Source organism: Rattus norvegicus, chromosome 2 (genome assembly GCF_021556685.1).
Source record: "Rattus norvegicus strain SHRSP/BbbUtx chromosome 2, alternate assembly SHRSP_T2T, whole genome shotgun sequence".
NCBI lineage: Eukaryota > Metazoa > Chordata > Mammalia > Rodentia > Muridae > Rattus > Rattus norvegicus.
In genome coordinates, this window is record NC_141535.1 from 121,962,549 (window position 1) to 121,987,772 (window position 25,224).

General features: G+C 44.5%; 1 long non-coding RNA gene and 1 pseudogene across 8 annotated transcripts in view; one reads left to right on the top strand and one right to left on the bottom strand.

The window, feature by feature from the left end:
- Window positions 1-25,224, top strand: part of LOC108350243 (uncharacterized) — a 302,908-nt gene that overhangs the window by 56,089 nt on the left and 221,595 nt on the right. For 2 of the 8 annotated variants that reach the window (XR_015674434.1, XR_015674431.1), the window contains 2 exons: window positions 127-160; window positions 939-1,396. The exons of 4 other annotated variants lie outside the window; for them this stretch is intronic. This is a non-coding gene — a long non-coding RNA (uncharacterized LOC108350243). Of the gene's footprint in view, window positions 1-126; window positions 161-938; window positions 1,397-8,558; window positions 8,639-25,224 lie in introns of those variants that run through there. 2 more of the 8 variants (XR_015674416.1, XR_015674429.1) reach the window with 2 other exon arrangements.
- On the bottom strand, window positions 11,961-13,829 carry LOC147996226 (large ribosomal subunit protein uL24 pseudogene; annotated as a pseudogene).

Sequence of the window (25,224 nt, forward strand, 5' to 3'; positions counted from 1 at the left end):
CCTCATGGATGCCAGTGTGTATAGGGACCAGTCTTCCCCAGCATCAGGTATCATAGAAATGCTGGGTTCTTCTATTTAATACTTCCCTGCAATTTGAATAATCTTTTCTTTCTTCTTTATGTGTAGAGTTTGCTATGCCAGCCAGGCCTTTCTGCAAACGGTAAGTTTCTATTGTTTCGGACTTGCAGGGAGGATCCTTTGAGGCAGCTATGTGCAGGGTTTCCTGACTCACCCCTTCGAGCTCAGTAATCCATCTTTTCCCTCTATGATTCATTCTAAGCTTAGTGCTTAATCTTCTGTTCCTCCCTGTCGCCTGGATCTGAGACATCCTTTCCCTCAACAATTCAAATGTCCCGGCTACTCATTTTCTCCGTTGGTTTCCCCGTTGGTTCCGAGAGCTTTCGTTGTTCTGTTCCCTTGTTAGGCCACCATTTTTATTCTTACTGGCTTAGTCAGGCTGCTGGTCTTGGCTTTCTTTCTAAGTGTTCTTTTGTAGAATCTTTGCCTCCTAGGGAGCCCACTGTCACACAGAACAATGAATCAACAATGTATATGAGATGCTGGGTCTCTATGAGCAGCTAATGGCTGCTTGGACGATTTATGAGCAAGATGTGAAATTGGAGAAAACCACATGCTCAGGTTCTGTAATTAATAATGATAATGATAGTGATAACAACAACAGCAATGATAATAATAATAATAACAATAATGGTTATAGTAGTAGTAATACTGTTCAAATTATTGTTTAACAGTCACTTGGAACACACAGATGTGGGCATGGCAGCCATGTGCTGTTCAGCGTGGTTCCATTTGAGCCTGGCATTCCCTTTCCTGATGTCCTCCTCTCTGCCTCCTACAACCTTCTTCGGCTTTGACTGTCTAGCCTGACCTCTCTCCCTACTCTGATTCTTCTTTTGTCTCCTTCACATTCTCCACAGGAGTGAGGTCAAAACCTGACTTATTGTATATGGAGTCAATAAGGAAGACATGCCAAGGAGAGCGGGGCATGCTGGTCACAGGGACATTGGAAAGGCACAGAGATACCCCGTTTTGGAATCAGGCCATCTGACTCTCAGTGATTTGACGTAATGTTCTTATTTGGATAGAAAGAAAAAAAATTAGAGCCGATGTGAAAAGGAATTACTCAACCAGCAAACACGAAAGCTCACAGCAACTTTCCCAGTCTGTGAGAGTCTGGCCGCAGGATGGCACAAGTCACAGACAGTGTTCTGGTGATGTTTGTGGCAAAGCAGTGGGTTTTATAGCATAAAGTGGGATCTGGATTCCTCATCTTTGTATCTTATGTTCAAGGTTTGTTTTTTATTTCCTCAGAGCTCAGAAATAGGCATGTGGAAAGTACGGTTTAAAAAATGTACAATTAAATTGGTTCTCTGTATACAGAACTCTGGAATGTGTTTTCTCTTCAAGAACGTACTGGTTAAATGTAAAGAGACCAAACATCCACACTTAATCAGCAAAAGAGGTTTATGATTATAAGGTGAGCTGATTCCTACCACAGGCCATATCAGGTCAGTCGTGGTGAATGAAATTGACTTGGGGCTGGGAAGATATACAGCTCTTCTAGAGTGTTCTAGAATCCCCTTCCCTCCAGAACCCAGAGCTGTGCACTTGCTAGGTAAGTGCTCCTCATTAACCATGTGTGTGTGTGTGTGTGTGTGTGTGTGTGTGTGTGTGTGTGATAGAGAGAGAGAGAGAGAGAGAGAGAGAGAGAGAGAGAGAGAGAGAGAGAGAGAGAGAGAGAGAATGCGTTCGAGGCCTGTAACTTCATAGCCTAGGTCAGACTAGCTGACCTACAAGCTTTCAGGGGCCTGCCAGTCTCTGACTACATTTTGCCATGGTTGAGATTTCAGGCACAAAAACCTTTGTGTAAAAATATCTCCTGTTCCTAAATTTGTCACTTGTTTCCTTTAAACACTTGTTATTACAAACATCTGTATTTTACTTTGGGTATATTTTGTATTCTTTCTCCTTCCCTCTCTCCCTTCCTCCTTCTCTCCCTCTCTCCTTTCCTCCCTCTTTTTTTTTTTTGAGATGTGCTTTTATGTACCCCAGCCTGGATTCAAGAATCAAACTTCCTCTGTAGCTGAAGATGACCCTGAATTTCTGATCCTTTTTCTCCCAAGTGCTGCTGTCATGTCAGGCTTTTAGTAGTGTGTGTCTGTGTGTCTCTCTGTGTGTAAGTAATATATGTGCACACCTGCATAGTTAACATTGGGGTGTCTTCCTTAATTACTTCTCTACCATATGTTTTGAGAGTCTCTCCCTTACTCTGGAGCCTGCTATTTCTGCTGAACTAGCTGACCCCTGAGCTCCTGGGCTGCCTGTCTCTGCCCTCTAGTCCCCTGGTTACAGACATGCAATATTAGTCCTGGCTTTTATGTGGATGCTGAGGACTGGAATTCCCATTCTCACACCTGCATAGCAAATGCTCATTGAGCGAGCTCCCCAGTCTCTTGATGGTCTTCATTCTGAATTAAATGCCCTGGATTACACTGCCCTCTTCTACAACGAGATCACACTATTTTCTACAGAATCAAGGAAGATTTAGCATTTCATGATACTTCAATTATTGAAAAATATAAATATATAAAATTATTACTCACTTAATAGAATGCCATCGTTTCTGATCTGAAGATTCCTTCTTGATGGCCCAGATTCTGGACATCTTTGAAATATGTTTTAATGTGTTTGGAAATGTTTTTATGAAGCACATGAGCTCTACCCAGTCAGTCCTTCATTTAAAAATATTTATATATATGTATATATAAACATTATATTTAACACATATATATGTACTTTAATATATATATGTATTAAAATGTCCTTTGATCATATCTGCCCCCATTACCCTCTCTTGAGCCCCCGATTGTTCTGCTACATCCCTTTTTCTGTCCAACCACTCCCCATCTTTCTTCTTTGCTTGCTTCTCCACGGCTACCCGCTGACTCAGTGTTGTGAGGATTGCTTGCATATAGTGATAAGCCTCCTTGTGGAAAATATAATTCTGCATTCAGTTGCTCAGTTGTAGAGCAAACTTGGGGCTGCACATTGCAGCCTCCCCCTCGGCATGCTGAGGACATTGCGCATCATGTGACCTGAAAGGGCACCCTGAGCCACGCTTTTGGGGCACGTTCGGTAGCTTTCTGCACTCTGGGCTTCTTGTGCACATAAATTTACTGACTGTTCTATTCTTTGTGAAGAGGAGGTCCCCACTCCAGCTGTATCACATCAGCTTAAAGCCTCCCAACAGACCTCAGTCCACTGGTCTCCTCTGTCTCTACTAGTCAGTAGATTGGCAATATCTACTGGTTATCTTTGTTTATATCATTTATACATTTCCTCTCACATCTGAACAAACAATATTTCATCATTACACTACCTTGGACTAGCGTCTGCTCATGTACCCGGAAGCAAACGTTTCTTTGAAGAAAGGACAGGTCACACACCTTCTTCGTTCTGGACATGGATTTCCATAAGCCGCAGTGGAAATGCTGCGAGGAAGGGTTGGCTCTGAGGCTGAGGTGTGAACACTGGAGCTCACTACACTCACCTGGATGGTGGACAGTCCTAAGACCTGGGGTTATCTCCTCCATAGACATTTCTGTGGGTGGATCAGTCGCATAAGCAACTCACAATCTTATGGTGCAGGCTGGTGAAGAAAGAGGACCGGGTGGTGATACACAGACGGAAAATGACCGAGACACATGAAAAGAGTAGAGCCTCCATCTAGGCAATGGAGTGCACAGCAATTTGGAAATTTGAACAATGCTATGGTTTAAATAATTATTTTAACAGTTATTAATCTATGCTGATATCTTTTCACTATCGAAAGCTCTCTGTGCTTTGACCTGCCTCTCTCTTCATCTGGACAGATTGATTTTCAGGTTATAGAACATAAGTAGCAACTGAAACCCTGGATCTATTAACCACGTTATCCATAGCAACGTTGTGCTATTATTCACCATAGTGCTAGTGTTATCGTCACTGGGTACTGGGTGAGAGGCCTGACAGAAATGGCTTATGGGAGGGGGAATTTAGTCTGCTCATGATTACAGATTGCACATGCATGCACACACATGCACTGGCACACACACACACATGCACGCACATTTGTGTACACACATGCACATATATACATACACACACTCACACACTCACATACATACAGACACATACAAACATGAAAGACTACCCCTGAAACTTGCAATCAGCCACCATCTTGAAGAAGGTATGGCGGAACCAAGCGACCTTACTGTGTCATGGACGGATGGGAGTGGGGAGGGCAGCAGCTGTGACCCCTAGTATTCTGTCTGTGCTCAGCTTAGCTGCCCCTGCTGGTTTTTTCCAGCTCTTTGCATTCCTGGCCAAGGCTCTGAGGTCTTCTTCTGCTCCTAACAGCCTGTACTATAGACACCCTGAGATACCTGCTAAGGCTGGGAAAATTGTTCTGTCCTTAAACATAGGCAGTCAAAGCTGCCAGAGAGCTCGAATCGGCTGGTGTGGACTGGGCTGGGCAGATTGCTCGAAAGCTCAGCTTCTTTGCTGTCATCTGAAGTAAACCCTGAGATATGATCTGGATGGTTTTTTTTGGGGGGGGGCTTTGTTTGTTTGTTTTTGTTTTTTGTTTTTGTGATAGGAACAAGGGAAGGCCCGTGTATGAAATTATACTTCCATTTGCCTTGTTTTTCTCTTCGGCTTCGTTCATCCTGTGTTAGATTCTTCATATATGACTTCTTAGTAAATTACATGCACAAGAATTAATGTCTTGGCCTGGTGTGGTGGTTTACACTTTTGATCCCAGCAATTGGGAGACAGAGGCAGGTGGATCTCTGATCTCAGGTTAGCCTGATCTACAGAGAAAGTCCCAAGCCAGCCAGGGCTACATAATGAGAACCTGTTTCAAATATGCACACTGGCTTGGGTGTCAGAGCTGATGGCATAGTGCTTGCCAACTGCACAGAACCCCTCGTTTCATCCCCAGCGTCACACAAGCACAGGCACATGTCTGTAGATCCAGTGCTAAGAAGGTGGAGGAAGCAGGATCAGGAGTTCAAGGCCATCCTGGGATTCACAGTTTGAGGACAGCCCAAGTTTTATGAGACCCTGTTTCAAAAACAAAAATAAAAACAAAAACCCAAATGAAACAAATGAAAACCGGCCCCAGACCCTAATCAAATTTTTGAAAGATTCCAGCTCAGTAGAGCACATTATTATCAAGTAACTAGAGCTGGTGGAGGAGTGACGTGTCTGAGTAGCATTTGTTTGTGAGAGACAATTTACTTTATGCAAATATATATCCTAGGCTAAATTTTTTTTCAGTGGAAGAAGGTTCTGGTTCTGTTGGGAGCTAAAGTAGCAAGAGGTAAACAGGTGGAATTAGTTTAAAGTAGGGTATCAAGCTTAAACATTATATGTGTTTTATATTAACATATATAATATATATATAATTTTTCTTATTTTAAGAGATTTCATACATGTGACATATGTATTTTGGTCCTATTAGCCACCCATACCTCCTCCTACTCCTTCCCAACTTCATGTTCTCTCTTTTTTTTATATAACCAAGGCAATTCTCACAACAGAAGGGAAAGTGCACACAGAGGCTCAGCCCTAAGTGAAAGCCTTCAGCTCTTGATTTTTTGAAAAGACCGGCCACAGGGAAGTGCTTTGTGTGTCAGGATCCCAGAGAAAGGTTCCTGAAGAGCCAGGTCAGCTCTTGAAGAGTGTGGTGGTTTGAATGAGAGATGTCCCCCAGAGGCTCGGGTAGATCTGCTCCTGTTGGGTGGCCATTGGGGGCAGGTTTAGGAGGTGCAGTCACGCTGGAGGAAGTGTGTCACTGGGGGCAAGGTTTGCCTGCTCTTAACCTTGAGAACCTCCATTCTCTTGGTTCCTGTTTGCTTGCTGGACTCTAATGCCCCCGAAACCGTATGTCACAATAAACTGTTCCTTTCTTAAGTTACTTTTGGTTACAGTGTTTTGTCCAACACAACAGAAAACAGCCCCAGAACATGAAGTTGGGGATGGGTAGGAGGAGGTATGGGTGGCAAATAGGACCAAAATACATAGGACACATGTATGAAATCTCTTAAAATAAGAACAACAGAAAAGTAGCCATTGAGGTGAGAAAAGCAAAGTCACTGTTACTCCCAGCTGCAGCAAACAGTGGTGCAGTTGCTCAGGAGATAGGAATTATATAGAGCTGAGACCCAGTCCTGTCACCGTGAGATCTGCCCTTGTCACCCTGTGACTCCCCCTCTCACCCTGAGACCTGCCCCTGTCACCCTAAGGTCTGCCTCTGTCACCCTAAGATCTACCCCTGTCACCCTGAGATTGCCCTGTCACCCAGAGACCTGCCCCTGTCACCCAGGGACTGCACTGTCAGCCTGAGACCTGATCTTATCATCCTGAGATCTGCCCCTGTTACTCTGAGATCTGCCCCTGTCATCCTGAGACACGATCTTGTCACCCTGAGACCTGCCCCTGTCACCCTGACACCTGCCCCTGTTGCCCTGAGACCCTCCCCTGTCATCCTAAGCCATGATCCTGTCACTCTAAGAATTGCAAGCAGATCCCGTTCCTTGTCCTGCACGTATCCTGTTTCATGAGTCTTTGTTGCTGGAATGTTCACATCAAGCCCAGGACGGCACGCATACCTTCACTCTTAAAGGTGCTCAAATTAAACAGAGAAAAGATGCCGTTGTAAAGTTCTACGTGACCTTCTATTAAGGAATATGTGACTTTGCCTTTGTGAACACGAGTAGGAAGAAAGAAGAGAGAAGAACCAAAGATGAGGGAAGGAAGTTAGAAAGGGAAGGCAGAAGAAGGAAGGGACAGAAGGAAGGAGAATGGGAGGAAAGAGGGAGGCAGGAGGGAGGGAGAAAAAACAGGGATGAAAGGAAGGAAGAGGGAGAGAGAGAGGAGGAGTGAGGAAGGAAGAGAGAGAAGGGAAGAAAAGAGTAGGAAGTCGGAAAGCTTAGAAGAAAAGAAGGAAAGAGGAAGGAAGGACAACGTGAGCTCCCTGCTGTGTTTCGTTCTTAGTTGGTGTTTTCTTAGGCCCGATCTGGAACTGAAATGTGGTAGTTCACGGCACCAGAGGCTGAGCCTGTGGTTTTTACTTCCTGCTCCAGCTGGATCTCAGACTTCCCTAAAGCAGTGTTTGGGATGTGGAACCCAGCCTCCCGGTAGAAGAGCCTTGGCCTGAAGGATCTGCTTATATGTAGCTATTTTCACAGACTAAGTGGCAAGCTCTCAGAATAATCATGTCTGCGAGGTGTTTCTGGGGCATTTCCACTCCCAGCTTCACATTAATTGGAGAGGCCGAGGATACAGCGAACAGCGGAGTCCTCGCCCAGGTTCTGGAGGTGTGGAACATACTGATAGGGAGGCATAGGGAGGGTTCCTCTGGCCCTTTCTTCCCAGCATTTTAATTTCCTTCTCTGCCACCAGAGAAGCAAGAAGCATTACAACGCACGCTAATATACCATATCCAGCACAGTTTTAAAATGCACATGGAGGTCTGGGGATAGCTCAGTCAGTGGAGTGTTTTCCGACTGAGCACCGGATGATCCCCAAACCCCCCTTTAAAAATCCATGCGTGGTGACTCGTCCTCCCTGGAACCACAGTACCAGAGAGTTCGGCACAGAGGGATTTCCAGGGCACTGTGGTCAGCTAGCCGAACCTGAGCTGAGGCCCCAGTGAGAGCCCAGGCCCCAGTGAGAACGACCTGCTTCAATAAAGATGGTGGATTGTACTTGATGAAGGACATATGAGGTTGACCTCTGAGTCCCACGTACGTACACACGCACACACACTCACACTCCACATGGACTATGAAGTTGTGATTGTAATTTGGTTATATTCTTTTGGGTTCACTATAACTTGCTAGGCTCTGTATATTTGATGAATCTCTTAACCTAAAGGATGCTGCGGGTGAATTCCTCTGGCAAAGAGGCCTTGTCGCTTACTGCGTTTGCTGGCTTCCCTCCTCTTCCTGACTCAGGCACTGGCTGAGACCGCTGAGCTCCCTAGTCCCTTACTCCGTTTTAATGCAAGCCAGGGGTGCAAAGTCCCCAGCTCAGCCTGTCAGAACTTGATAGTTCTGTAAACACTAAAGTTCTTGTTACCATAACACCAGGAAAAATAATATGGGATCCTGCGTATAAATATAGTGGAGGCCCTGGGGAATGGGAACAGTTCTACATGACTTGAAGCCCCGTCACAGCCTAATCTCTTAGAAATAAATGTCAGTGGCGTCCCTGGAATCACAGCGTTTTCTTTTTTTCATTTTTTCTTTCCTTCTTTTTCTTTTTCTTTTTTTTTTTTTTCTGACTGTGGTGCTCAGCTTCCTAGAGAATAGTTATGCCTCGGGATTATCTTTTACCTTAGTATAGTTATCTGTCCTGTTTGTTTTTTTCTTTCTTTTTTTAATTATTCACGTAAGCCATGGGAAGTGACAAGCATCTTACTTCGGGCACAGGGGCCTGGGAATGATTAACTCCTGTTCGTGGGCGGGGACTCTGTGCAGCAACCCCTTGGCTCACACCCCTTTGGCTCAGCCACGACAGCCCAGGGCTCTGGACCAGCTCTCCCCTCGGAGGTGGGGTGAGAATTACTGAGGTACACATGGTGTTGGCACGGTATTTACGGGCTGCTGTCTCTGTTGCCCACTCTTGGTGGCTCCGTGTGGCTGACTGCGTTTCTCTGTGCAGATGCGTTTGGCTGGCCTTTGCTTTTATATTTATCCTTGCTTTCCTGAGTACATTTGAGAATCCAAGTTAGACTTGGCCATAGCCGTGGCTGAGTCTGGCTTACGCCACCAGATTTTATGTGTTTCTCCTAAATACCATTGAAAAACCGGGCAAACCTTGGCAAATTCCATACTGAAAAAATTGGAGTCAATAGAGAGCAACACAATGGCTCAAGTTTTAATCATAACTCAACTCAAGTTGTGTTGGTAAATCTCAGTTATCTTGGGGTGCTATGCTTAAAGCATTGGATGGAGGAGAGAAACCCTACCTCACCCACAGATGTTTAAGAGTTTGAGGCCAGCCTGGTCTACATAGCAAGTTTCAGGCCAACCAGAGCTACAAAGTGAGACCCTGTATCAACCACCTCCCTCCGCCCAAACACCACACACAAACAGAACAGCGCAGAACAACACAGCAATTCAGCAAACCTCCCAAAGCTAGAACCAAGTGGGGTGAGGATGTGAGTCCAGTTAGGAGAACAAGAACACGCCGAGGGCCCATTTCTATAAGTAGAAGGGCTGAAATCAGGACCAGTTCCATATATTGTTGCTTATTAAGCATCTTTGTAGTAAGATCTGTTTTTGTAGACAGCAGGATGAGTTAATAGTGGCAGAAGTAATGAAGGCAAGCTAAGGACACAGGGACAGTGCGGTTGTAGGAAAATGTACCCTAATTATGATTGATTGAGCCAGGAGGGCACTTAAATTTAAGTTCAAGTCAATCCAGATGTCTGCTTATTAATAATGTCCCCAGTGTCATAGAACCCCAACTCCCGGAAGCCCCACTTGAAATATAAAGACAGTGCATGCTCTTTTTTCTTTTCCGGCTGCCTTAATTCCAGGGGTTTTTCTGCAGTCGTGATTTTCCTGTAAATTGTGTTCAAAAGGGCAGGCACTCCCTGTGCCTCACAGAAGGTCTGCTCAAAGCTTTCCTTTCTTAACGTTTCTCTTCTTGCTGCCATGGCAATAAAGAAAGAAAACTTGGCATCAGGTCTTAATCTCTCCAGCGTGCTTCTCCTCTGCGAACCTAAGCTTTTGCCATCCCACCCAAGGCTGAGAATTTTGGTTGGCACTGAACAGCTGTCTGTTCACAGGTTTATTCCGGTAGTAACCAAAGACAAAACTATTTTAGCTGAGCACCCTCGGCTGCTCTCCAAACCCTCACAATGCCTGGGTCATCCCCAAGAAGAGACTTTTGAGGAAAGGATGGAGGCACAGTGTTCCGTTTAGTTTTTGACATGCTGTTGCGTATTTATGGAGTTGAAAGGTTTTCATATTGGTTTCTCTAGGTTGGATGCCTTGGAGGCAAGGAGGGGTGCAAGCCCCAAAGCTGTGGAACTCTGAAACAGAAGCTCAGCAGGGGTAGGCTGGCCGCTGCATGTGGGATGAACCTCTCTACTGTGGCTCAGTTTCGCTTATTGATACCACGTGGGAGGGAAGCGCCCACAGTGCCAGAGATCCACACTTGTCAATAACGCTCCCAATCTTGCTATTTATGTGACTTTTAAATGTTGGCAATTAAGACGAGTTAAAATCAAAACATCTGGAAGGCTGGTCCAGACATGCTCTGGTATAAAGGCAGTCAGGGCCCGACCCCTAGGCTGGTTCCCACTTCATGTTTCTCAGCTGCCTGGGTTCTAAAACCATCAAGTGTCATGCACACGTCTCTCATTCCCATGGCTTAAAAGCTCCATGCCTTGATGGTGGATGAACTTTTCAGAGGTGGGGCCTAGCTGGATTGTGAGGCCTTTAGGTCATTGAAGGAAGGGCGCAGAGGAACCCTTGCCCTTTCTCCACTTTTTTATTTGTTTGTTTGTTTCATGGCCCTGAAAGGGCCAGATTTGTACCATCCCTTGTTCCCACCATGGTGCTCAGTCTGACTGTGGGCCCTAAAAAACAAGGCCAGTCTATCACAGACAGAGCCTTCCAGAGCTCGGGGCTAAAATAAACATTTTCCCTTTCAAAAGTTGAGTATATCAATTATTTGTCACAAGGATGGAAAGCTGGGTAACACATGGCATAATCTATTTATACATTTTACTTTTATTCTGGTTAAGGACCATGTAAAGCAAAAACGTTTGGGAGTCAGGGAGATGTCGGCTTTAGTGAATCACACTTGCAACAACTCTGATGCTCATAAAACACAGAGGCAGAAACCTATTCCACACAGTGTTTAGCAGATTCAGTAGGACTCTCTTTGTGAAAGGCTAGTTTGACTCACAGGTGCTCTTTGCATGGGTGTTACCTGACTAAGAGTTTCTCTCAGAATAGGGAGAGAGTTCTCTGTATTGGTCACCTTTCCATTTGCTGTAACAAAATGTCTGAGCAAAGCAACTTGAACGAGGAAGGGCTTATCTTGGCTTACAGTTTGAGGGGACACAGTCATTCCACCACATCGGGAGAACCCTGAGCAGCTGGTCTCATTGCATCTCTGACTAGAAAGCAGAGTGAGGTGCTGGTGCTCAACTTTTTCTCCCTTGTATGCAGTTCAGAACCCTAGTTCATGAGATTTAGGGTTGGTCTTCCTATCTCCTTTAACTCAATCTAGAAACTTCCTCACAGATATGCCAAGGGGTTTGTCTTCTACATGATTCTAGATCCTGCCAAAGCGACGGCCAATATTAACCATCATACTCCCAACCCTCCCCTCATATAAAATTAATATATGTGTAGGATGATGTCATTATGCAGCAAGGCAGGTCCAGGATAAGGTGTAGCCTACCATTGGATGAGAAGGAAGGGTAGGTGGGAAAAGTCTGGGAGGAAAAGGAATCAAGACAAAGACGTCAGAGGAAGATGATTCTGATCCAGGTGGTCTAGGTAAATTTTATCTTCTATCTTTATTAATTGGCGGTGAATTTATTCTGTGGACGTATTGTGGATTGAGTATTTAACATGTAAATCTGATTGTTGGGTTACAATTTGTTGAGTCTTGATTTTACTGGGTAGGTGGCTGGAACCAGAGAGTTCCCGGCTGGCCAGGGCTGGCCAGGGTGAGTAGCAACGGGAGCAGAGAGATCTCTGGGGCCAGAAGGTAGCTAGAGCCAGCCACTGCTGAGATAAATTAAGGTTAGTTAATGCTAGGGAGCGATCGCTCGGGTCCGAGAGTACCAGGAGCACCTTGTAGAGCGGTGATGCATGGGAACTGGTCGTGCCCTTTTTTAATCTTACTGCAACATATATGGGATTCCTCTACTCCTTCATTTTCTCAGTAGTTTCTTCTTTGTATTTGCCCTTCTTCTGTCCTACTTGTCTAGAATTGTCTTCCTTTCCAGGATTTTTTCTGTGGTCTTTGTCTAGCTTTAGCCTGGTAATACCAACACCTCCTGCTGGGATGGATGCCCAGGTGGACAGTGGTGCCATTAACCTGTTCTTGCTGTACTCCTTCAATGTAGACAACGTGTTTCACAGGTCCACATGGCAAAGAGGAACATTTTGCTAATCTGCTGGCCTTTGTAGCGTCCTCGGACACTCTGAACTTTTGGGCTTGAACTCAGATAAAGCATCAATCCTTTTGATGGGTAGAGATTGAACACTGTACCTCTGTCTCAGCTTGTTGGAAAGAGGGGACGACATGGTCTCCCTCTGAATGTGAGAAAGTGCATTGTCATATTGTCTGTGGTTCTTGCTTCAATCACGAGTCAGAAAGAGAATGAACTTTACTTTGGTAGCTGCCCATCTAGCAATGGCGGATGTACTCTATCAAGGACCATCTGTGACCTTCATGAAGTTCAGAATTTTAGAACCAGAAGAAACCAGGAAGAAGCAGAAACTCTGATAGTTAGGAACCGTAGAGCCATCCATTTTATCAGAGTCAATGTAGTTGGAACTTTGACAAATGAATGCCTTCATTCATGCAGTGTGACCTGAGAAGACCATGACCTCTTTCAAAGGCAAACCAGAAGGTCTTACCTACAGCTGAGTGGTGAAGTAACAGGATGGAGGTTATGTTCTTCCTGTCTATTTCTGTGGGATCATTGACCTTGGAATTGAATAGATGAGCAATATTTAAAATATTTCCTTCTTTTGAATCCAGTAGGTCTGCTGTTACAGTTTACTTCTTCTCTCCCAGCTGAGGTTGGCAGTAGGAACGGGACATTCTGCCAGTCACGGTGCACAGGGTGGGTCTGAAAAGTCACCTGGTGTTTCCTTCTTGCTTTCTGTTCAAAATTTGATTTTAGTAACCAGTTTTATTCAAAAGAAAAACCCCTTCTTCTTTGCCTCCCTTTCCTCCCCTTAGAAATAGAGCTCTGGGTTTTGGCCTTTTCAAATGTGACAGGAGAGTATCTTTCCTCTAGATCATTGTGACTTTCAAATTAAACATGAGTTGTTTCTTGAAAAATATTCCCCGAGGCTCTATCCAGTGTCCACTCCCTTCATTTACCCCCCCCCCCCAAGCATTTATTTTAAAAATTTACTGGATTTATTCATTTTATTTTATGTGTAAGTGTTTTGCCTTCATTTATGTGTGTGCATCACATGCATGCTTGGTGCCTGCGGAGGTCAAAGGGAACGTTGGCTCCCCTGGAACTGGAACTATTGATGGTTATAAACCATCATGTGGGTGCTGGGAATCAATTCTGGCACCCTGCAAAGGCAACTAGTATTTTTAGCTGTGGCAGTCTCTTCAGCCCCCAGCCAGTGTTTCTTAATAACACATATCTACTGAGAATGCAAACTTGCAGAGTTGTTTTAGAATTTGTAACTTTATTTTACAGTTTATTTGAACTGGCTCTCAGTAAGGGCTATGGATTGTAATTGTTGGATATATTAAATCTGGAACTATCAAATTTTCCCTTTCAACTGTATTGTTTCATCATTTCTGTTTTGTTAAGTTTTTCCACAATTCTCCATCGGCTCTGTGGGTCCCCATGGTGTTGTGAAACACCCTCCCCTCTCCTCCATGCTTCCTATAAGCTGGAATTAGATCCAGAGGCTTTGCTTTTTCAATTCTGATTTCTTCTCTTGGCAAAGAGTTATATACTTTCACACCCAACATTTGGTGGGAGCGGACACTTGCTGTGGAGGTAGACTGTCCTGCAGAGATCCCCACAGCGACATGGCTGCTCCAACATGGCCCTGCTGGCCTGCTGAGCTGCTAAGAGCTTTGAAGAGACCAATTTCTTTCTTTTTTTTTTTTAAAGAATCATTTTATGTAAATGAGTATTTTGCTTGAATGCGTATCTGGGTCATATGCATCCTGGGTCATATGGATTTATGGACAGTGGTGAACCACCCTGTGGATGCTGGGAATTGAATCCAGGTCTTCTGTAAGAACAAGTACTCTTAACTCCTGAGCCACCTCTCCAGCCCCAGAGACTTTCTTAATGTAAAACGTTCTAATTACTTTAAACTTAAGGAACTGTATATGGCTAGTAGCTACCTGTTTGACAGTGAACTCTAGACCATGGATCCAGGAAAGGCCACAAAAATCATAACTGATAATTTTCTTTCCAAATAAGACACTTCCTGCTTGGACCGTTTGTTTGTTTATTTATTATTTATTTACTTTGAGGTTCAGTTCATATAAGGAAGTCAGAATGTACACAGCCATGCCCCCTGAGTGCAGGGATTGCCTGTCTGTACCACCGTCTTTGACATTTAGGTGATCATCTGCTCCTGGCGTTGCCAGGGCTCCTCATATTGGACTTTCCAGCAGGTTTTGAGGATGCTTATTCCTCTTCTATGCAGAATTTTGCATCTCAGAGTTTCAATGTGGCATTCACAGTTGGAGTGATGCTTTTATGCACCATGTAAAGACGATCCTTGTATTATTCAAATGCTAATTTCCATGCCAGCAGAGATCTGATTACAGGCAGAACTTTGGTACTATTATGAAGCCTATCCTGTCTTAGTAGTTTGTAAACATTGACCTCCATTCCCTTCTGATGGGTCAAATAAAGAGGTGAACAGCCAATAGCCGGGGTGTGGAGTCAAAGCAGACTTCTCGGCTGAAAGAGAGCGTCTTGGGGTGGGAACTGGAGGCATGGTCACCAGCTGGACATGGATGAAGAATCGAGTGCCAGGAGGAAACTAAAAAGGCCAGGTAATGGGCTCCGTGACAGGACATAGGCCAGGCTGTACTGTCGGGTTAGAATAGCTGAGAATCTGTCCAGCTACAGTGCCCAAAGCTTATAATAAATATAATAAGTCCCTGTGTCATTATTCAGGGAGGGGAAGGACATAGGCTCAACGGCTACAATTAGCTCCCAGCAGAGCATAATAGGATCCTTTCCTCTAGGCCTCCAGGGCTGTCATCTTTCTCTGATCTCACTCACAGAAGACAGGGCTTTCTGTCATGAGAGGGTGCTGAGAGGGCTGCTTTTCTGCTGTGGAGATTGGGTGTGTCACAGAAGAAATCTTTAGCAATATTGGGCCACAGCTGCTTGCAAGGGGTAGAATACAGACCTGGGTGATATCCTAGAAAGAAAGGGCTTCACCTGTTATCATAAGGTGTGTGTGTGTGTGTGTGTGTGTGTGTGTGTCTGTCTGTCTGTCTGCCTCAGAGTAAGCTGGTCTTATGCCAGGAAGAAGACTGACAATACTTTAGACCAAGGATGGATAAACTTTTCCTATAAAGAATTAGATAGTAAATATCTTGGCTATGGGAAACTAAACCATCTCTTCTCAACTCTGAATCACAAGACAAAAGCAACTCTAAAAAACCAGTTCCTCCCCCTACCAGGTGAACAAACCCAGAACTGTGACTCAGTCATATCTAATTTCCAAAATGGGTTGAACTTAGCCCATGACTCCTGCTTAGCATGCCTCTGCTCTAGACTTTCAGCCTCTTACTTTTGCATTTCTAATGTGAAGTGGGTGTTGGGGGATGAGAAATCAGCAGCTCTTCAGAAGACCCGAAGTGGACATACTCCTAGGCTGGTGAATTTCGATTGGAGGAAAACAGGGGATCTTTATTTCCCAGGGCACTGAGAATGTTCAGTTATTCTTTTTTTTTTTAATTTAATTTAATTTTATTATTTTTTTCTAACTTGAGTATTTCTTATTTACATTTCGAGTGTTATTCCCGTTCCTGGTTTCCGGGCCAACATCCCCCTAATCCCTCCCCCTCCCCTTCTTTATGGGTGTTACCCTCCCCATCCTCCCCCCATTGCCGCCCTCCCCCCAACAATCATGTTCAGTCTTAGGAGGACCCAGCGCTTCCCCTTCCACTGGTGCTCTTACTAGGATATTCAATGCTACCTATGAGGTCAGAGTCCAGGGTCAGTCCATGTATAGTCTTTAGGTAGTGGCTTAGTCCCTGGAAGCTCTGGTTGCTTGGCATTGTTGTTCATATGGGGTCTTGAACCACTTCAAGCTCTTCCAGTTCTTTCTCTGATTCCTTCAACGGGGGTCCTGTTCTCAGTTCAGTGGTTGGCTGCTGGCATTCGCCTCTGTATTTGTTGTATTCTTGCTGTGTCTCTCAGGAGAGATCTACATGCGGTTCCTATCTGCCTGCACTTCTTTGCTTCATCCATCTTGTCTAATTGGGTGGCTGTATATGTATGGGCCACATGTGGGGCAGGCTCTGAATGGGTGTTCCTCCTGTGTCTGTTTTAATCTTTGCCTCTCTATTCCCTGCCAAGGGTATTCTTGTTCCCCTTTTAAAGAAGGAGTGAAGCATTCACATTTTGATCATCCGTCGTGAGTTTCATGTGTTCTAGGCATCTAGGGTAATTCAAGCATTTGGGCTAATAGCCACTTATCAATGAGTGCATAACATGTGTGTTTCTCTGTGATTGGGTTACCTCACAGGATGATATTTTCCAGTTCCAACCATTTGCTTACGAATTTCATAAAGTCATTGTTTTTGATAGCTGAGTAATATTCCATTGTGTAGATGTACCACATTTTCTGTATCCATTCCTCTGTTGAAGGGCATCTGGGTTTTTTCCAGCTTCTGGCTATTATAAATAAGGCTGCGATGAACATAGTGGAGCACGTGTCTTTTTTATATGTTGGGGCATATTTTGGGTATATGCCCAAGAGAGGTATACCTGGATCCTCAGGCAGTTCAATGTCCAATTTTGTGAGGAACCTCCAGACTGATTTCCAGAATGGTTGTACCAGTCTGCAATCCCACCAACAATGGAGGAGTGTTCCTCTTTCTCCACATCCTCGCCAGCATTTGCTGTCCCCTGAGTTTTTGATCTTAGCCATTCTCACTGGTGTGAGGTGAAATCTCAGGGTTGTTTTGATTTGCATTTCCCTTATGACTAAAGATGTTGAACATTTCTTTAGGTGTTTCTCAGCCACTCGGCATTCCTCAGCTGTGAATTCTTTGTTTAGCTCTGAACCCCATTTTTAATAGGGTTATTTGTCTCCCTGCGGTCTAACTTCTTGAGTTCTTTGTATATTTTGGATATAAGGCCTCTATCTGTTGTAGGATTGGTAAAGATCTTTTCCCAATCTGTTCGTTGCCGTTTTGTCCTAACCACAGTGTCCTTTGCCTTACAGAAGTTTTATGTATTATATGGTCAATTTTGGAGAAAGTACCATGAGGAACTGAGAAGAAGGTATATCCTTTTGCTTTAGGATAGAATGTTCTATAAATATCTGTTAAGTCCATTTGGCTTATGACTTCTTTTAGTCTGTCTACGTCTCTGTTTAATTTCTGTTTCCATGATCTGTCCATTGATGAGAGTGGGGTGTTGAAATCTCCTACTATTATTGTGTGAAGTGCAATGTGTGTTTTGAGCTTTAGTAACGTTTCTTTTACGTATGTAGGTGCCCTTGTATTTGGGGCATAGATATTTAGGATTGAGAGTTCATCTTGGTGGATTTTTCCTTTGATGAACATGAAGTCCTTCCTTATCTTTTTTGATAACTTTTAGTTGAAAATTGATTTTATTTGATATTAGAATGGCTACTCCAGCTTGCTTCTTCCGGCCATTTGTTTGGAAAGTTGTTTTCCAGCCTTTCACTCTGAGGTAGTGTCTGTCTTTGTCTCTGAGGTGTGTTTCCTGTAGGCAGCAGAATGCAGGGTCCTTGTTGCGTATCCAGTTTGTTAATCTATGTCTTTTTATTGGGGAGTTGAGTCCATTGATGTTGAGAGATATTAAGGAATAGTGATTATTGCTTCCTGTTATATTCATATTTGGATATGAGGTTATGTTTGTGTGCTTTTCTTCTCTTTGTTTTGTTGCCAAGACGATTAGTTTCTTGCTTCTTCTAGGGTATAGCTTGCCTCCTTATGTTGGGCTTTACCATTTATTATCCTTTGTAGTGCTGGATTTGTAGAAAGATATTGTGTAAATTTGGTTTTGTCATGGAATATCTTGGTTTCTCCATCTATGTTAATTGAGAGTTTTGCAGGATACAGTAACCTGGGCTGGCAGTTGTGTTCTCTTAGGTTCTGTATGACATCTGTCGAGGATCTTCTGGCTTTCATAGTCTCTGGCGAAAAGTCTGGTGTGATTCTGATAGGTCTGCCTGTATATGTTACTTGACCTTTTTCCCTTACTGCTTTTAATATTCTTACTTTATTTTGTGCATTTGGTGTTTTGACTATTATGTGACGGGAGGAGTTTCTTTTCTGGTCCAATCTATTTGTAGTTCTGTAGGCTTCTTGTATGCCTATGGGTATCTCTTTCTTTAGGTTAGGGAAGTTTTCTTGTATGATTTTGTTGAAGATATTTACTGGTCCTTTGAGCTGGGAGTCTTCACTCTCTTCTATACCTATTATCCTTAGGTTTGATCTCCTGATTGAGTCCTGGATTTCCTGTATGTTTTGGACCAGTAGCTTTTTCTGCTTTACATTATCTTTGACAGTTGAGTCAATGATTTCTATGGAGTCTTCTGCTCCAGAGATTCTCTCTTCTATCTCTTGTATTCTGTTGGTGAAGCTTGTATCTACGGCTCCTTGTCTCTTCTTTTGGTTTTCTATATCCAGGGTTGTTTCCATGTGTTCTTTCTTGATTGCTTCTATTTCCATTTTTAATTCCTTCAACTGTTTGATTGTGTTTTCCTGGAATTCTTTCAGGGATTTTTGTGATTCCTCTCTGTAGGCTTCTACTTGTTTATTTATGTTTTCCTGTGTTTCTCTAAGGGAGTTCTTCACGTCTTTCTTGAAGTCCTCCAGCATCTTGATCAAATGTGATTTTAAATCTAGATGTTGCTTTTCTGGTGTGTTTAGATATTCAGTGTTTGCTTTGGTGGGAGAATTGGGCTCCGATGATGCCATGTAGTCTTGGTTTCTGTTACTTGGATTCCTGCGTTTGCCTCTCGCCATCAGATTATCTCTAGTGTTACTTTGTTCTGCTATTTCTGACAGTGGCTAGACTGTCCTGTAAGCCTGTGTGTCAGGAGTGCTGTAGACCTGTTTTCCTGTTTTCTTTCAGCCAGTTATGGGAACAGAGTGTTCTGCTTTCGGGCGTGTAGTTTTTCCTATCTACAGGTCTTCAGCTGTTCCTGTGGGCCTGTTTCCTGAGTTCACCAGTCAGGTCGCTTGGAGTAGGAAGGTTTGTTTTACCTGTGGTCTCGAGGCTCAAGTTTGCTTGTGGGGTGTTGCTTACGAGCTCTCCACGGTGGCAGCAACCAGGAAGATCTGCACCAGTGTTCCAGATGGCATTTGGTGTTTTCCTCTGGAGTCAGAGATGTGGGCAGAGTGCAGTCTCTTCTGGTTTCCCAGGCGTGTCTGCCTCTCTGAAGGTTTAGCTCTCCCTCCCATGGGATTTGGGTGCAGAGAACTGTTTATCTGGTCGGTCCCTTCAGGTTCCGGCGGTGTCTCAGAGGCAGCAGACCTGCTGTTCCTGGGCCCTCCTCTAAGGGAGTTCAGTTATTCTGATGAGTCCTGTTCACAAAGCCTGTTGTGGGATAGGTCTCATTAATACTAAGATGAAAGGCCCTCAGGATGGCTTCCTGTGGGAGACAGTAACACTGGGTCACACTAGCCCACGAGGGAAGCAATGGGCCTTTGGGTTGGATAACATAGGTTCAGGGCACAAGGCAGGTGGTATGCACGGGACAGGACCAAGACTAGGAAGAAATGTTGTTTCTTCTTCTTTTCACTTCTCACAGATAACAGCTCTTGAAGGTTTGTTTTCAAACCCTTCATGTAGTTGCTATGGGGATTTTGCTTGTCTTTCTTTTAAAATGTCTCTTAAAAGTTGTTGGGGATCAGCCATGTGTATCTGTGGGTGACAAAACTTGCTGACAAACCTATAGACCTGAGTTGGTTCTCTGGGACCCACATGGTTAAGGGAGGGATTCAAGTCCTGGAAGTTACCCCCTGACCTTCACTCAGGTGCCATGGCATGGGCTGCCTCCCAACAGGTATAAGAATAAGTTGTTGATGTTACCTGCTTCGCTGAAGCACATGTCATGGCAGCTATGTTGTTAACTGCTCTGGCAGTAGACCTGGGGATGAACAGGGTATAAGGGCTTTAGCACAGATATAGAAGAAACAATGGAGATGTTCTACTGCTCTCAACCTCAGATCTCAGAAACCCTAGATGCCCAGCTCATGTGTTAGGAGTGACATTTGGACATCACAAGTTCATTATCTCTCCTTATACCTGGCTCCTGGGAATGGCCTGTAAGACAGACCTCTTCAGGGTAGGGGAAGTGAACTCAGTAAGGAAACTCGGTAACCTACGTGGCATTAGGAGAGTTGACCTTTTAAGAAAACATCAAGTGTGTGGAAGATACTTAGATCTGTCTGAGGGGCTATGCTCTTAGCACACAAGCAGCAAGAATAAATGAGTCTCAGTTTGCATTTCTGCACACTCAGAGATCTGGCCGTGAGAAGACAGACTAGACTAAACAGTGAAGTCACAGCATGAAGGGAAGGAGCTCAAGAATGAGCTGTTACTGGGTTGGTTGATCCTTAATACTACATTCTTTTTTTTTTTTTTTTTTTTCGGAGCTGGGGACCGAACCCAGGGCCTTGCGCTTGCTAGGCAAGTGCTCTACCACTGAGCTAAATCCCCAACCCCTACATTATTTTTTTTAACCATGAGGTATCATCCTTCCTGTGGAGACTACTTTCTTGCTTTGAGTCTTATTGTGATATTAACTTGTGAGTAGGACTTGTATATTTCAGATAACATTTAATATCTATTAAGTATTAAAACTGCTTACTGGATGCTAATTTTAATAATCTATTATATATGAATTACATGATTTCCTTGTGTTTAATTTAATTTTTTTGAGTATTGTGAGACTGAGATTAGAAAGACATGAGTGAAGTTGGACACAGAATTAAAGAAGCTTCAAAAACATGGTCAGGAAATCCTAGTGAAGCAACTTAGAAGAAACACCCAAATGAACAAAGATAATTCACAATGAGCATTATATCAGAAGTCTAAGGAAGAAGGCATGGTAGGGTGGAAAGAGAAGAGAACCCAGGGGCTGTGCCAAGGGAAAGGGGCCCTCACCGGGGGATCTGGTGGGAGTCTCTGGCCAGCTGAGAGTTGGAATCCTAGCACAATGAACAAGACTCACTGGGACGGGATCAGCATGTAGACAACACTCCTTTTCTATAGAGATACTTTCCAAGGAGGATGAAAATGGCAAAGCATGTTTAAGGTTTGTGAGAGCATACCCTTGAACATGGCCTTGCTCTTCTCCCAATAGTTTCTGGGAACTTGGTGAAGAAAAACTCCCTATCTTCCTGACCCCTTATTTCACCTTACTGGCTGCAATCCTGCCCTGCACCTCAAGAGCCATACCATAATCTCCTTTAGATTCCTAAGCAACCCACTGGAGCTGTGACTTCAGAACCCACCCAAATCTCATAGGCAACTCTTCTGAAAGTAGGGAAGTGTGCTTCTCTCTGGAGAAGCCCACATGCTTTCTCCCCCATATTTTATTCTCTGGACACCTCTTTCTAGTAACTGCACACAAATCTATTTTAAAATGCTTCCTTTTGATAAGGCACATCTCTTCTTAATACGGACTCAGCCTACAATTCTTTCTTTGATCAAGTCAAGAATCCAGCCTTCACCTGAGTTGAGGTCTCTGAATGGAAGGCTGGCTGCTGCAGCATGGGGCTCTGTCTGTCCTTGTGTCCTACAGCCACTGACAACATCATCTGACCTTGCAGTTGAGTATCCCAACTTCACTCACTTGACTCTGGTCCTTTAAAACTCTATTTTCAAAACAAGCAGCTAGGGCCAGCAAGATGGCTGAGAGGTTTATGGAGCTTGCTGCCAAGGCAGATGGCTTGAGTTCAATCTCTGGGACCTTCATGGTGGAAGGAGATTCTGCAAGTTGTCCTCTGACCTCTACTTGTGTGTAGTGGCACACATGCACATACACATTCATTTTGTGTTTATGTGTGTGTGCGTGCACTCATGCACTTCAACATGTGGGAGTCAGAAGACATCTTTTGGAGTTCATTTTCTCCTTCTTTGTGGGTGCTGGAGATAAAAATCAGATTCAGGTAATCTTGGAAGAGAAACCTTTTTCCCTCTGGGCCATCTCACAGCTCCTAATTCACATTTTAAATGAACCAAACCTTATGATAGTGGTTCATTCATGAATGAATCCTCATGACCTAGTGAACTGATGAATGTCATACCTCCCCACAGTGTGGACCGAAGACTAAACTTATGAGACATGAACCCTTGGAACACAAACCATAGTGTCTGTATCTTCTGTTGCATTTTTTTTTTTTTTGGTTCTTTTTTTCGGAGCTGGGGACCGAACCCAGGGCCTTGCGCTTCCTAGGCAAGCGCTCTACCACTGAGCTAAATCCCCAACCCCTTCTGTTGCATTCTTTTCTCATATAAACTATATCCATTCTAATCTTAACTTGTTTCAGAGTCAATTGAAATGTCCTGAGACCAGACTCTAGGGGGAAGTCAGACATGGGAGGCACTGAAGCATGATTCACTGGATTGTTCTCCAGCTGTGAACCTGTGAGACCAAAGCAAAGTCAATTGCTCCCAAATACAACATTGGGTCAGGCCCAGGACAGACAGTGTAGGTGTAGGAGAGGCTCTAGGCAAGACCAAATCTCAACAAAGCAGACATTAAATCTTAGGACTCCAGAAAGATTTTTCCCAGTCCATGAGCTACAAGGTAGATACCCTGGGAGAAGGGATTGGACCCCAGACCTCAACAAGTTTCGTATTCATAGCTTTCCTGCCCTTAGTGTATGCTTCAACTCTGGTGCTGGGGCCTCATGCCTTCCACTTGCCCATGCATTGCACACTGGTGATTTTATAGTCCGGGAATCTTGTCACACTCCTACTGTGATGCCTCCACCAGGCATTGTTACAGGAGCCTTAGAGACCACTGAGGATGAATCCCTGTCTAATGGAATCTGCCCTTGGCCCTGGGTAGATTGGCATTGGGAGACAAGGCATTCTGATCTTCTCCAAAGCTTAGAACATTACATACATTGTCTCTTCCTTTAAGAGTTAATCCACTGGGGCCAATCACCTGACAAGAGACTATCCCTCAGGAAGACTGTCATTCAAAGGAGGGATGAACAATTATCCCTTTAATGAGATGCACTTTTCCTATCCTGACATGGTGACGTACAGAACTTCTGTCATACAGCACCGTGGAGCTTGCCTGCTTTCCTGAGTCCCAACTTAGAAAAGTATGATTTCCCACTTCTTTTTCTTTCTTTCCCAAGCATACTTTCCTGAACACTTTGGTCTTCCTTACTCTTTCTCCACCTTCTTGTCTGCCATGTTGGTGCTTACCAAAGGATATGACTTTAAGATTTTCAGCTGGCCTTCCTTGTTATTCCTCTGAATCCATCTTCAATCAGTATAAGAACACAAAAGAGGGAACTCAGTTTCCCCATGCTGCCCTAACGGGGACTTGCTGTGGCAGTCGACACTGTGGCAACTTTCTGCCTGAACTAGGCTGTCTGCAATATTCTGACATGGGGGTAGAGCCCACTGTGGCTTCCATCACTTACAAGTTCTGTGTTTCTGCAGAATTACTCTCAGATGGTTGCCTCCAAGGTCTACCATTTGCTCTGTTTAGAACAATGGCCAGAGCCACTCCTAGGCCTACTTGAACTACGGTGGGCAGTGCTGTGACAGATGGTGGGTCGGACCTTCATACAGAGCCACACATGCTGGTGCCTGGATAAGTGTGTGTGTGTGTGTGTGTGTGTGTGTGTGAGTTTATCTGTCTGTGTCTGTGTGTCTATCTGTTTGTGTGTATGACTCTGTGTATGTCTGTGAGTGTGTCTTTTTGTCAGTGTCTGTCTGTGTGTCTCTGTGTGTAGGTGTACATTTCTGAATCAGTTTTTGTGTTTTTGGTGTGAGTTCTGAAGATAAGACTTCAGTCCTCATTGCTAATGTAGCACTTTTCTGACTGGGCCACTTCTTCAGCTCCTCCTATCACCTCATGAGCTCTTATTACCTGTTTGTCTGAACTTAAAGCAAGTGCTTTTTACTGTCAGTCTGTGTCTCTGAGACATCTCAGTTCTGAGATAACCCAATAAAATAAAAAACCAAAAACAGAAACAAGCCCTTCTCCTGTGACGAAAACCCATTTGTCTTGGCACCAGGTAGATGAAACAGGTGCCTAACAGCCTGGCTCTTTTCTTTCTTTTAAACAGTTGGTTTGTGGTTCCGTGTAGATCCAGGATGATCTTCCTTATGTTCCAGAAACATTAATCCTCTTCAGAGGAATTTGCTCAATTAATCAGTGATAATTGGATTAAGCCATGAGGGACAGAGCACTGTGCAACCAGCAATTGTGAAACCAGGGGTCAGGATTTCTTCCTTGTGGGAAGAAGATAAGCACCCAGCGTCAGCAGCACACAGCCCTGGGGGTTGGGGGGAGGAGTTGGGAGGGTGGGAAGCATTGTGTGTTTTCCTGGTTAAACTGGGGGGAGATTTTGAGTTCCTTGTCCGTCAGCTCACATTACTCTTGCTCCCATCTGCTTTGATTCACATGGTTTCAGTTTCAAAGCTTTACGGAATAAAGCAAAGCAGTTGAGAATGCTGACAAGTATTGGAGCCATGGCTAAAGTCTTATTTCCCCACAGTTAAGGGTCCAGTCCACCATGCCTGGCACCATGTCTGGTCTACCGTGGCTGTGGCAGCAGGCGTGCTCAACCATGGTCAGCATCAGAGAGAAAAGATTGCTGAAGCTCAGATGACTCCTTCCCCTGGTCCATGGATGCTCAGCTTACTCCTTCCCCTGGTCCATGGATGCTCAGCTGGCTCCTTCCCCTGGTCCATGGAGCTCAGCTGGCTCCTTCCCCTGGTCCATGGGGCTCAGCTGGCTCCTTCCCCTGGTCCACGGATGCTCAGCTGGCTCCTTCCCCTGGTCCACGGATGCTCAGCTGGGTCCTTCCCCTGGTCCATGGATGCTCAGCTGGCTCCTTCCCCTGGTCCATGGATGCTCAGCTGGCTCCTTCCCCTGGTCCATGGATGCTCAGCTGGCTCCTTCTCCTGGTCCATGGGGCTCAGCTGGCTCCTTCCCCTGGTCCACGGATGCTCAGCTGGCTCCTTCCCCTGGTCCACGGATGCTCAGCTGG